Genomic DNA, 13,531 nt, shown 5'->3' with positions numbered 1-13,531 from the left:
TTATTCGTGCCTTGCAAACCTTGTTCCGTGCCCAATAGTGATTTTTCATGTGCTTGAGCATGTCCCTGTCCTTGTTTTCTTTCTCCAACAGCTTCTCTAAGTGGATGTGGATCCTCTCGAGCCAAACCTCTCAATCAGCCTCTATCTCCCACTGAATAGGTGTCCTTTCATTTAGGCTTCTTTAGGCAGCCTGTTGGTCTTCACAGATGTTTTGCCAGCTCTATGAGGCCTCCTGGGTACATGTAACTCTATTGGTGAATCACTGTGGGTATCCTCCTCATGAGTGTAGACTTTGCCATCCCCATAGAGTCAACTGAGTTATTTGTTCATCCCAATTAAGGTTGCTAAAACGATGTGGACCTTCTTTTACACCAAGGTCAATTAACCATCCAGGTGGAAGCATGTCTAAATCTGGCCAAGACTTCCCCCTTAAACCATTTGCTCATATCAAATTAGATTTAGAAAAATCTCTTGACACATCGAAGTGGAACTCTACATCACTCCAGTTATCCCAATCATCATTTGTTATTCGATACATATTGACAAAATAGTTTATTTGTATGGCCATTTGTGGTGTAGCATCACTTCCAGGTGAGAAAGAGTACACCATAGGATGATCAAGCTCTTTTAAGATCAAAATAAACTCCCCATTCAACATATTGGGTATATAATGATCTGAGGAAAGCCCCCCCAGCTCCTAGGTTAGTTTGAACATTCATGAACATGCAGGCATCCAGTAGCAAGTTTGATTGATTAGACCAATGTCTTTAGCATGCCAAATCTTCCCACCTTCTTCATAAGGGACACCCTAGGATCCCATGATTGGAGTATTAGCATTAACTTCTTTGAGTAATAATTCCACGCTTGACATAAATGCCAAACTTGAGACCCATCTTATGCACATTATCTGCAACCTCCTTGAACCCTTTGCCTCCTTTTGAAGATGGCCATCTTGTGGGATCTAGGATTGGCCTTCCCCATTAATCTAAGATATCAAATCCTGGAGAATTTTGAGATGATCCTTCTTCTATTTTCCTCATAACCATGTTGTAGCAGCTTTTGGGAAGCAATCTGAGCATTCTGTACACACTGTTCTTTGGAGGTAATCCATGAAAACGAGTCATATGAATTCCATCCCCTTGGTGGAATATTTGCCTGAACATCACCTGTTGAAACTTGTATCAATGTGAATTTAGGAGATTTTTGAGTGAATTTATAATTTTCATGCTTTCCTCGCTATATGCGCCGCACTTTCCATGTGCGCCGCGCTAGTGTAAATTTACACTAGAAAATCTCTCCCAGTGCACCGTGCTCCCTCTGTGCGTCGCTCTCTTTTCCAGGTGACTTTTGGAGGCCTTCCTGGTGTCCAAATTGGGTAAAAGATAGCTCGTTGGAAAGGAATTTGAGTCTAATTTCCAACCCAACCAAAATTTTGCAATTTAGAGTTCATCTTCCCTGTCAAAAGTCAAATATCCTAAGACTGGTCAAAATGTGCCCAGTGAGGCTGCCTCAAGGAAGAGTGCTGTTACAGTTAACTTTTGAATGCCTTTATCAACTCCAAATTGAGCACATGATATCTCATTGGAAATATCGTTGTGTCTATTTATCATTTGACTCATCAAGCAAGTCATTTGGCCAACTTAGCTAGGAGAAAACTTGATTTTCCCAAGGTCACTTCAGAGATGCATCAATTCTCCTGAGGCAATTGTATTTCTGACATTTCTCTAAAACCATGACACCTGTGTAAAAAGTGAAGTAGTTTTTTGTTCCTTGGCCTATTTTGGACAAAAACCTCTATCATTTTTCATAAATTCATCATTGATTTCTCAGAAACATCATTTGAATGAAACCTACCCCAATGTGTGGAACAAGGGATTTGTCGTAATGAAGCGAAATGAAGGGGATAGGGAGCTTCTAAATTCTTCAGGAAATTTTGGGAAGTAGGGAGGGATGTTAGGAAGTAGGGTAAAGTGGAATCTCTAGAATTGAGTGAGGGGAAGGGGTCCAGAAAGGCAAAATACAGGTCCAACCTAGAAAATTGCCAGGTTGTAGCAAGAAACTAGGGTTTGTGCGAAAATGAGGAATTTGGGGGATCTCAGTGATGGGAAGTGTTTGATAAGGTACTTTAAGGATAGGGGAAGGTGTATGAACATCCGGATACAAGTTTTGCCGATGATTTGGTTGATCAAGAGAAATTGCCTTCAAAACCCTAGGAGAGGGAAATGACCTTACCTAGGTGCAACTGAAGCATGAAAAAGGTGTAAAATGACCCAGTGGGACTTGAAATGATAATTACAACTCTTTGAATGATGGTACACTCATCTGAACTGTGACATGGACCGCCATTTGGACAACTTTGACAAGGGTAAAATCAAACCCTAGACCCAATGCCTAGTGACCAAATTTTGCTTGAAGACTCACTGAAATGACAAAATTTGACCTTGACACATTAAAATCACTTTGTAAGAGCATGTTTGATCACTGGAGAAAGGCTGCAAAGGCTGACACTAACAGAAGCATTTGGGCGAAGTAGGAGAAAGTAAAAATTTGACTTCTTTTGACTAAGCTTGACCAATTTTCCTTTTAGCACCAACTTGTTCTTGTTGCTTGTAGATGTTGGAGAGTACATGCATGCATGGAGCAATGATTCTTTTATTTTTTCTCTTTTTTTTCTTCTAGGCCTACTAGCCGCCCCAATGAGTTTTTCAACTAGTAGGTCTGCCTAGGCTTCTCAAAGGAGGTTTTCACCTTGGATCTTCTTTCTTTTTCTCCTTTTTTTTCTTTTTTATTTTTTCAACCCATTGATTGCCATATGGAGGTTTTCAATAAATGAGCTAATCTAAGGGACCTCCAAGGAGGTTTTCACCTTAGATTTTTATTTTTTCTCTTATTTTTCATTTTTTTTCTCTTCTACCGTACCTTACCTGAAAAACAAAATCAATTTCAAGCATAAGAATATTTCCAATGGAGCCATGTGCACATGAAGATTATAGACAAAATGATGTGGAGGCTTGAAATGTATGCTTTGACATGTACTTGGATTTCAGAGACAAAATTATTTGACTTTGAAAGGATCAAGCATAGTTGAGGAAGAGAGTGACGCTACAACTTAGTGATTGTCTTGAACCATATTTCAATATAGTTGTGATGTCCTTGGTCCTTTTGCTGATCTGGATCATTCTTCATGTCTTGTTCTACTATGACCTTCAAATCTTCCTCTTTTTGTTGATTTTTCTCTTGAATACATGGAGGATTTGATGGTAATCATGAGAGAGTTCTCTCGATCTTTGATTTTGATGTTTTCTCTCCATCAATCGTAGCCCATCATTCTATGGTCTTCTTATTTGAATTTTATTCTTTTGGATGTGGTCCTTCAATGATATTAAGATGATCTCCTTTTTTCAAAACTCTTCCTGAGCTATGTTGAATACCATTGAGTTCAAGAGGATTTGTTTGGAAGTGTTGTACCTCAACATTGTAAGTGGGCTAAGCTACTTCAATGTGTGGGTTTGGAAATGGTGGTATAGGTAGTTGAGTGGGCGTGTATATTTGAGATGGATGTGAATGGGGTTGTGGTTGTGGTGGAGGTGAATTCTAAGGATAACATGGAGTTTGGTATGGACGATATTAAGGAAAATACGGAGGATATCGTGGATGGCTCCCATCAGTTCCTTGCCAACCTTATTGCCAAGATTAGTTTTGGGGTTGAGATGGCCAATGTTGCCAAGGAAAGGGTGTGTTCCAATTATTCTGAGGTGGATATGCATAAGCTTGAAATTGTGAATTAGGCTCTTGCATCATATCAGGCTGAATAGGCTACCATGGTCCTCTTGGAGCTACATAACATTGTTGAATTGGCAATTGACTTGCTCCATTGCCCTCTTGGTGAACTTCATTCAACCCTAGTAATGAAGAGAAACATTTAACATCATGTGATTGTTCATGGAAAACACAAACATAATATTTTTTCTCATTTTGTATGCTTAACATTTCTACTTGTTTAGTTAGTTTTCTAAGAATTTATGTTTTAAAGTCATCAAAAAAATTTCCATGTTTAGTTCGACTTATCGATCTTGATGTTGATTTACCTACTCTTGTTTTTCCTCTTGATATGTGTTTGCATGTTTCACAAATTTCCTCGAATGATAATTGATATACATCACCTCTACTTATGAGATTAAGGAGATCAATCCACTAATCCTTAATTTTTCTAAGTGAGAGGGTTTTTAGTGTGCCGGATCCTAAATGATGTAGTTTTTCCATCTTAAGATTATACATGAACCTCTCTATTAGATCCTCTGGACTCTCATCTTCTCCTTGATTCATTCTAAAGATTTAATCTTTAAGTTCATGATCTTTATATTTTTCTATAAATATATTTTGCATATCATTCCATGATCTTATTGAATTAGTCCTTAAACTCATGAACCATTTAAGAGTTCTATCCTTCAAAGTTGTCGGAAACAATCTCAGTTCTTGAGTTTTGAATAAGTAACCATAATATCTTCAAATAGTCTCAAGCAACTTTGTCCTAGAATTTCGGTCTCGCAACTACTCCTCAGAATTTTGGCCCTGCAATTTCGACCTCCTACAACTGCAGCTGCACAAAAACCCTAACTTCGCACGTGTGAACAAGGGGAGAGATAGAGAGAGATTTAGCCTAAGAAGCTTTGATTCTTCCTTGCTTCCTTCGTCCTTTAGCTCTTCTTCGCCTTTGCTACTGCAGAACAAACTTGTGATGAGTGATTGATCCAAATGAGGTCCAGCTCCTTGTATTTATAGCCTTTTTGAGGGGTCGAATAGCCCTACCTTAGGCCGACTTGATCTGCTCTTGGGCCGACTTGGTCTTGGGATACAAAATGGCTTTTTCTTGATAAAATAAATATCTTTCTTTATTACAATGAGTCCAATTGGGACTATGATACATGACCAATATTATTCTATCCTAGAAAGACCTAGAAAACCTAAAAGCACGAAGAACATGTTTTTTACTCAAACTTGAGTATGAAACCCATACTCCAAAATAAAATATAATTTCTTTTTCTTTCTTTAGAAGGAATATACAATGACATGATTACAATCAAGTCATTATGAAGACCAAACCTAGTTACAATTTTCAACACACCATGTTTCCAGATCCTTTGACCTTAGACCATGAAATTTTGAAGAAAATATGGAGGGATTTTCTTCATGTGCATATTGATATCCATATCTTGAATGGGAAATCCAAGAGGATCTTCCTCCTTGTCATCTTCTCCATATGTTTCTTCTACGTTCTTTAGCATCTCTTCTTCTTCTTCTACCTACAAAAGTGAATGGTGATGTGGCTCTTACTGCACCACATGATCAATTGGGGGGTGGGTTTGGTGTTGGAGATTTCTTTTTTGTTTTTATGATTGAATGAAAACACTAATGCAATGCATTTTTCTACTTTTGAAATGAAATATGGATAATGAAAATATCTTCCTTTTTTTTTCAAAATGTAAAAAGAAATGAATTAACTAGGGAGGAAAACAATGCATACTTTGACACTTCCTCGGAAATGGCACCAAAAAATGATGAGCCTCAGTATTGCAACAAGAGTGTTTCAACTCACAAGGCTACCGGCTTTACTTATCAACCCGGGGTTCATACAAACATAAGAGGTATCAACCCTATATGTGCGGCATACAATGTGTCTTTCCCTTGATGTCATGATGTAATGGAGTTCATGTACTGAAGTCAAATCCTAAACTGATTGTAGGAAATGAAATGTTTGAAATGGAACCTTAACCTATTGCAAGAAAGAAAGTACAAGGAAAGAGAATGAAATCAAATCCTAAAACACACCATTTTCTAACTAACTTCTAAGAGGTTTCTCTTCAAAATAATGCTAAGTTAACATGTATCCAATTCTACTTACCTAAGCATGCAGATTCAAACCATCAAACCTTCTACTGATGTGCATGTAAATGAATAAAATATTTTTTTTTCTTTTTGTCTTTTTTCATGTGAGAGTGTGAAAGCTATTATCCTTTAGTGAAGTGGCAGGTAGCTTGGGGATAATGCTGAATGGTCGGAAGGCTTGGGAGAAAAGTAGGGACCCTTTGCTAGCTTCCTAGAAGATTTTTCCTCAATTTGGCCTCAAAACAGGCTTTCTTACAGGATGCTACAGTGATTTCCTACATGATCCCCTCATTTCCTACAGGATGTACAAATTTAATATAATGCATTGAATGACCAACAAAATCAAATAAAAATTGGATGGGACAAATTTTGGTAATAACTAGGTTGTCTTAGGTACTCATTCCAAGTGGAATCACTCAGAAAGACCTCTATTGACCCATGCAAAAATAATAAAAACATTACTAGTCGGAAAATCTAGAAATTTGAGAACTAGTGAGCTAGTAAATATAAAAAATTCCTAACCAAATAAAGTGCAAATGCAATGGGGTAACTTTTGTTATGAACCAGAATTTTTTTTTGATCTAATTCAAGTGGAACCAACATGATTGAATCTTTTAGCATGCTCTAAAAAACAACAGAAATTTACTGTTCTTTGCTAAAAAGGAGGTCCAACAATCTAGATTTGGGAATAAGAAGACTAATCCAAAAAGCGCAATGATTTCCATGAATTTCCAAAGCTTTTCCAAAGATGAAATACTTCTCATGATCTTACAAAATAACTTACATCAACCATTTAACTCAATCCTACAACAAGAAATTATTAATACTAAATGCAGAAATAGAAATGAATACAAATTAGAGATGCATGTGAATAAGCAATGAAAAGAAGGAAAGAAAATGATACAAAAAGGCTCTGAGGTTCTTGGGATGGCCAAGCCCAAGGAAAATCAAAGACCTATTTAGGAGAACAAGATTTAGAAGCTAAACATGACAGCAATCATCATTATTTTCATCAATAGAATTACATCTCTACAAGAAAATACAATGGAGTTGTAAGAATACAAGCTCTCTCCACAATAACACTAATGGAAAAACTCCCTAGAGGAAAATTCCACTTGTTACTTATACACAATGATTAGGAATCATTCCCCGTGAATGGAGGAAGCTTTCCCCACCAATATCTCTTGATTAGTGGATCTAGTCCCCAATACTAGGAATTTGCATTAAATGGGAGGGAACACATTCCTAGATTTTCTCAATCATTAGAGTTCCAAAATTTGTGCCATAATTCCATAATATATTGTTGACTTTATTATTTATTATTGATCCTCGAGTAGTAGGGAACAAGTCTCTAAATTATCTCCCCCTCCAGCTCTTCATAATGTGCCCAATATTATCATAATATTCCAGAAAAATAAATAATAATAGGCACAAATATTCTATTATTCATAAACCTTCCTAATGAATATATTAAAGTTAAAAATAAATTACCCAATGCAAAAAGAGAGGTTTAATGTGCTGAAGGATGGTCATAGGCCTTAATTTATGTTTTAATTTAGAGGCATGGGCCTTAATTTATGTCTAATTTAGAGGCCCATCATACATCTCATTTCTTAATTTATTACTAAATAACCATTTATTACTAATTTATGGCTTTTCCACCATTATTTCTAACCCAACTTAGTCTACTTAGAGTGGTTTTACCGCAACAGAGGGATGTTACATTATTGCATATAAATATGGTTTAAAAGGTTACACACTTTCAAACCCAAATAGAAAGGAGGTTGTGTAGAATCACGATGTGGTATTTAAAGAAGTGAAGGATGTCATGAAATAGGAATTCCTACCAAGGAGAAAGAATTGAACTTTACGAAAGAATAGGAATCAGAAGGGGAAGAGGTGCACACTCCAATTTTGAGGAGATTAGTTTGGGAAACAAGGTAGATAGTGAGGTATTCACCATCTAATTTCTGTTCAATTTTTTCTTTATCTATTCCTGATGATGATCCCAGAACTATCTAGGTTCATTCGACTCAAAGGATGACAACTCTAGAAAGAAGCCACGATTAATGAAATATAAGCCTTAGACAAAAATAAGGCTGGGAACTCGTGAAGATCCTAGCTAGAAAAATGCCCATTAGCAATAAATGGGTGTTTAAGAAGAAGAAGAAGAAGAATACATAAGGAAAAGTGGAGAAATACAAAGCTTGATTAGTAGATAAACGTTATTCCCACATGACAGAAACTCATGATGGGGACATTTGTTTCTCATTTTTCCATGTTATATTCCAATATATTAATTTTGTCATTTGTTGTTAATTTTTTTTTTTGAGGTAGTACAGATGGTTGTGATGATAACGTCGCTTCATCAGGATTTGGAAGAAGAGGTCTACATGAAGCAATCAGAAGGATTTTCATTGAAGGGTAAGAAATAACTAGTATACAAGTTAAAAAAGTATTTGTATGGTTTAAGGAATTCAAGAAAGATGTGGTATCAAAAAATTAATACATATATGCTAGGACTTACATGTAGAAGGAGAAAAGTAGATCAACACATTTATTTTGAATTAATTGGTGATCATGTTACATATTTGGTCTTGTATGTGGATGATAGGTTGCTGATTGGAAATGAGAGAGAAATTATTCACGATGTGAAGAAACCATTGTCCCCTAAATTCAACATGAAGGATCTTGGTGGTACAAACTTCATTTTGGAGATAAAATTAAATGAGATCATGAAAAGAGGAAGATCTAGTTAAACAATAGGAATTACTTCGAGAGAATATTGTACATGCCTAATATGTATGATAATAAACCAGCAAATATTCCTATTCCTATAGGTCTAGGGTTATATGTAGAACTGTGTCCCAGGACATAGGAAGAGGAAGAACATATCCTATGTTTCATATGTGAGGGAAGTTGGTATTTTGATTTATTCAATGATCTATATAAGACCAAACATTACACATGTAGTGGGAGTATTGAGTAGGTTTATGTCAAAACCAAGGAAGGAGCATTAGACAACAGTAAAGTCAGTTTTCAGGTATCTACATGGCACTAATGATTATGGTTTATGCTACCAAGGAATGCCATGATTAGACAAAGCATTGACATATGTGGCATTGTTGATGCTAACTAGGCTGGAGATTTAGATCAAAGAGTATCTACAAGTGTGAATGTGTGTAACCTATTTAGAGGAGAAATCAATTAGATTAGAAATAGATAGTCTATAGTGGCACTTTCAATTATAGTGGTTGAATAAATTGTAGCCACTCATGAAGGAAAGGAAGCAATTTGATTACAAATATTGTGTTCTAGTATGGGGTTGAAACAATGAGGTATAAGGATAGATTGTGACAACTAAGGTATTATTTTGTTGTCAAAAACCTACTTATCATTCAAAGAAAAATCACATTGATTTTTGGTACCACTCTATGAGGGATATGGTTGAAGACAAAAGTATGTTGTTGGTAAAGGTGCACACTTTGAAGAATGTTTAGATGGATTGACAAAGTCTACGATAATCGATAAGTTTTCTTGGTGTAGAGAAGCAATGGGCATTGTGGCCCTAGAGTCGCGACTATGTACTCCAATGGTCCCCAATGTGAAAAGGAAAAAAGAAGTGAGAGAATGTTGGGTATATATTATATTGTTTGAAAAAATAGCTTCTTGTGTCATTACAATGTGTCGAGCGTAGTTGGGGGTCAAAGGGCGGGTGGTCCCAAGGATGGTATGGGTGGACCCAAGGATGTTTGGGTAGACCCACCCATGGTTTTACGCATGATGGTTTTTCCCTTGCTATTTGACAGATCTAGTTAAGGAAACTATGATTATGTTCTAATCCAGGGTTAATGGATTGGGGTTTTATGAATGCTTCAACATGTATATAATCTATTGCATCATTGAAAGGAATATAATGAAAAAGAAATCTAGCTTTCTTGACTTTGGGTTACAGGGGAACATTCTCTGTGAATATTTTCTATTCTTGTCATTATATATTTTCTATTTTTTTCTAGAATTCATTTGTAGGTAATTTTTGTAGAATATTAAAACCTACAAATTATTTTCTTGTAAATATGCATATCTTAGCTATTGAAATATTATCATACAACAATATTGTCTCCATCCACAAAACAACATTTTGTTTTGGGCATTTCATCAAACAATTTCTATGCAATGAATCATTAAATCATTTAATCATTTATTCAATCACTTTGCACGGAAAATAATATATCAAATTCTTTAGGGTATATCTCCTAAATGATCACATTTCAAGTTTGAAAAATTAGAACAGATGATTAGTGGGAATTCCCCTTACTATGGTGCATGTTTCAACATTTTGAACCGCTGAGATGAAAAGTTGTAGCATAAATTATACCATGACCTATTGATGAATGATTTTAGGAGTATTGAGGATGCATGACTTCCTCTAGTTATATATCCTAAATTAAAGTTGGACCAGATGATCAATGAGAATTCCCATCACTGTGGACTAAGTTTTAGCATCTAGAACATAAGAGAAGAAAGTTATAACATAGATTCCAACATGAAATATTTAAAGATGCAATTAAGTAAAACATACTCTTATCATATCTCCTAAAATTTCACAACCCAAGATCGAAAAAATGGACCAAAGGATCAACAGGATTTACCATGACTATGGTCCAGGTTTCAACTTCTAGAACCTCCAAGAAGAAAATCTATGAGAAATTGTCATCAAAGATATTTTTATGTCCACATGCAACATATTAACTTGCACAAAATATCAAAATATATCTATTACAACCTCAAGGTATATTTCCAATTTAATCCACAAAAAAATTAATGCATTTTATCCTATTAAATTCACGCAAGAGTTTCCTACATACATGCAAGATTTCTACATAGTTATACATCAATTCAATAAATAAGTAATCATCATTTTCATAGATCATAATTAGTAACACTTATCTAAAGTATAAGAATAGTTGAAACATAAGGTGGGATTTATATTTTCCACCCAACTATAGATGAGCTATAAACTCTATTACTTGCAACAATCAACCCTGAGCTGGATCCACAATCCAAGGGGCTTTCTAAAGAAAACTCAGCTGGAAATCCTGCTCATAAGCTTTCCTCCTTACAAACAATCTAATTCCTCCAACTTCTTTCATTCAACCAAATTCCAACCCCTTTGTCTATTTGAATGCATTTTTATCCCTTTTCTCATGTGTCTCTTAATGTTTCTTCATGGAACATTCTTCAAGATCAAGATATTTTTTTCTAGTTGCACATTTGATTAAGTATTGCTGAAATCTAACAACACTTGGGTTCTTCATTTCTGTTAGGAAACTAGCTCACAAAAAGATCGAAAGGATAGATCAACACCTTACAATTCAGCCTCTTCAAGGGGGCAACCTCCTTTACATTACACAAATGCACAATTCTTGGATGATACAAATGACTAAACCTCCATTCTATATATAGGAGTCCAAGGGGTCACAATATAATCAAGCTGACATAACAGTAATAACATAAGGGCACAAAAATAACAATAGTAGGTTTCTATGGGGCGTACTAATAACATATGGGGACAATAGGGGCACAATAATAACAATAAGAGATAAAATGACAATAGTAATGGGGGAATCACTACTATAATAGGGGCCTAACATGCCCCACCCTGTCCAAAAAGTGTTGTCCTCAACGCCTAAGTAGTTATGGATTCTTATGTATAAAATTCTCATCCTCCCATGTGGAATCATTAGCAGATAAGTTCTTTCACTTGATGAGATAGTCAGATATTGATCAATTTCATAGTTATCGAGTTCTTATTTCTGTGATTGCTTCCGGTTCCAATATGATTTTTCATTCCTCGTCAAGTTCTGGAAATATTCTTTGAACTGGGAGCTTGTCACCCATAACCTTATTTAAACATGGAACATTGAAAACTGGGTGCACTTGAGAAGTTGCAAGAAGCTCCAATTTGTATGCCATAATACCAATCTTTTGCAACACCTTTTATGGACCATAATACTTTGGTGATAATTTATTATCCTTCTTAGCTTGCTTGAGGGACATTTCTTTATATGGTTATAGCTGTAGGAATACCCAGTCACCTACATCAAAACTTCTTTCATTGCGATGTTGATCTGCCTGTTGTTTCATTCTATTTTGCGCCAATGTGAGGTTATCCTTTAAGAGTTGGAGAACTTGTTGTTGATGCTTGATGTGATGTTCCACTTCTTAAACCTTAGAATTTTCTCTTAAATATAATGTGATGGATGGTGGATGATATCCATAAAGTGCCATAAATGGGGTCATTTTTGCTACAATATGGAAGGAAGTGTTATACCACCATTCAGCCAGAGGTAACCATTTGACCCATTGTGTCTATTTATCAGATACAAAGCAATGAAGATATCCTTCCAAACATTTGTTTACTATCTCAGTTTTCCCATTAGATTGAAGATGATAAGATGAGCTATGAGCTAACTGAGTATCGAGACAAGAAAATAATTATGTCCAAAAATTTCCAGTGAAGATGGGATCTTTATCGCTTACAATAATCTTTAGGTTTCCATGTAACTTTTGAATTGTTCCCATAAATGTAGTAGAAACTGTACTGGCTTTAAATGGATGTGATAATGAACAAAAGTGTGCATACTTGGTAAATCTCTCAACTACCACCATGATGACACTCTTTCCTTCAGACTTGGATAAACCTCGGATAAAATCCATTGAAACCTCCTCCCAACGTTGGCTTGGAATGGATAAAAGTTGTAACGGACTTGGGGTCTTAATTGTTTCAACTTTATTTTGTTGGCAAACCAAACATTTCACCACAAACTTTTGAATATCCAATTTAAGGCCATCCCAAAAGAATTCCTTCTTAACCCTCTGGTAAGTTTCTAAATATCTCGAGTGCCTTCCCAAGGGAGAAGTGTGCAATTCCATAAGAATCTTTTGTTTGAGTTTGGAATTTTTACATAGGTATAAGAGATCTTTGTACCGTAACAAACCATTTTTCCAGATAAATGCATCAGATGTACTAGGATCCTGTTGTAACTTTTGAATGAGTGCCCACACTTCTTTGTCATTCTTCCATTCCTCCCTTGTTTTGTTTATCCAATCTGGTTGGATAATAGAAATGGCGCACAACAATGCTTCCACAGCCTCATCCTTTCTTGAGAGTGCATCTGCCACAAATTTTTTCTTCCATTTTTTGTAGAATATTTCAAAGTCATAACCCAACATTTTTATGACCCATTTTTGTTTATCTTCAAAGGATAATCTTTGTTCTAAAAAGTATTTAAGACTATCATGATCTGTTTTTACCTTCAAGTGTCTTCCCATTAGGTAGGGTCTCCATTTCTTAAGTGCGTGTAGTGTTGCCAACGTTTCCTTCTCATAAATAGGTTTGTGTAAATACTTTCCCTTAATTCGACAACTTTCGAAGAAATGGATCTTTCATCTTGCATTAAAACAACACCAATTCCATTTCCTGAAGCATCACATTCCACAATAAATGCTTTTGTGAAGTCCGGTGTAGCTAAAACTGGTGCTTGGTACATTGCCCCTTTAATATGTCAAAGTCCTTTGTTTCTTCTAGAGTCCATGAAAATGCATATTTCTTCAATAATGTTGTTAGAGGTGCTGCTATTCT

At 35.7% G+C, this 13,531-nt stretch overlaps 1 pseudogene; it reads right to left on the bottom strand.

Annotated features, from left to right (window-relative positions):
• Positions 1-277: 277 nt before the first annotated feature.
• LOC149169816 (uncharacterized) overlaps positions 278-13,531 on the bottom strand; it is an 82,075-nt pseudogene continuing 68,821 nt past the window's right edge.

Source organism: Pinus tabuliformis, chromosome 4_2 (genome assembly GCF_031772625.1).
Source record: "Pinus tabuliformis cultivar Carrire ecotype Pingquan chromosome 4_2, CPIR1, whole genome shotgun sequence".
Taxonomy (NCBI): Eukaryota; Viridiplantae; Streptophyta; class Pinopsida; order Pinales; family Pinaceae; genus Pinus; species Pinus tabuliformis.
The sequence above is the reverse complement of the archived record's forward strand: the minus strand, read 5'-3'. Positions and strand labels throughout refer to the sequence as shown.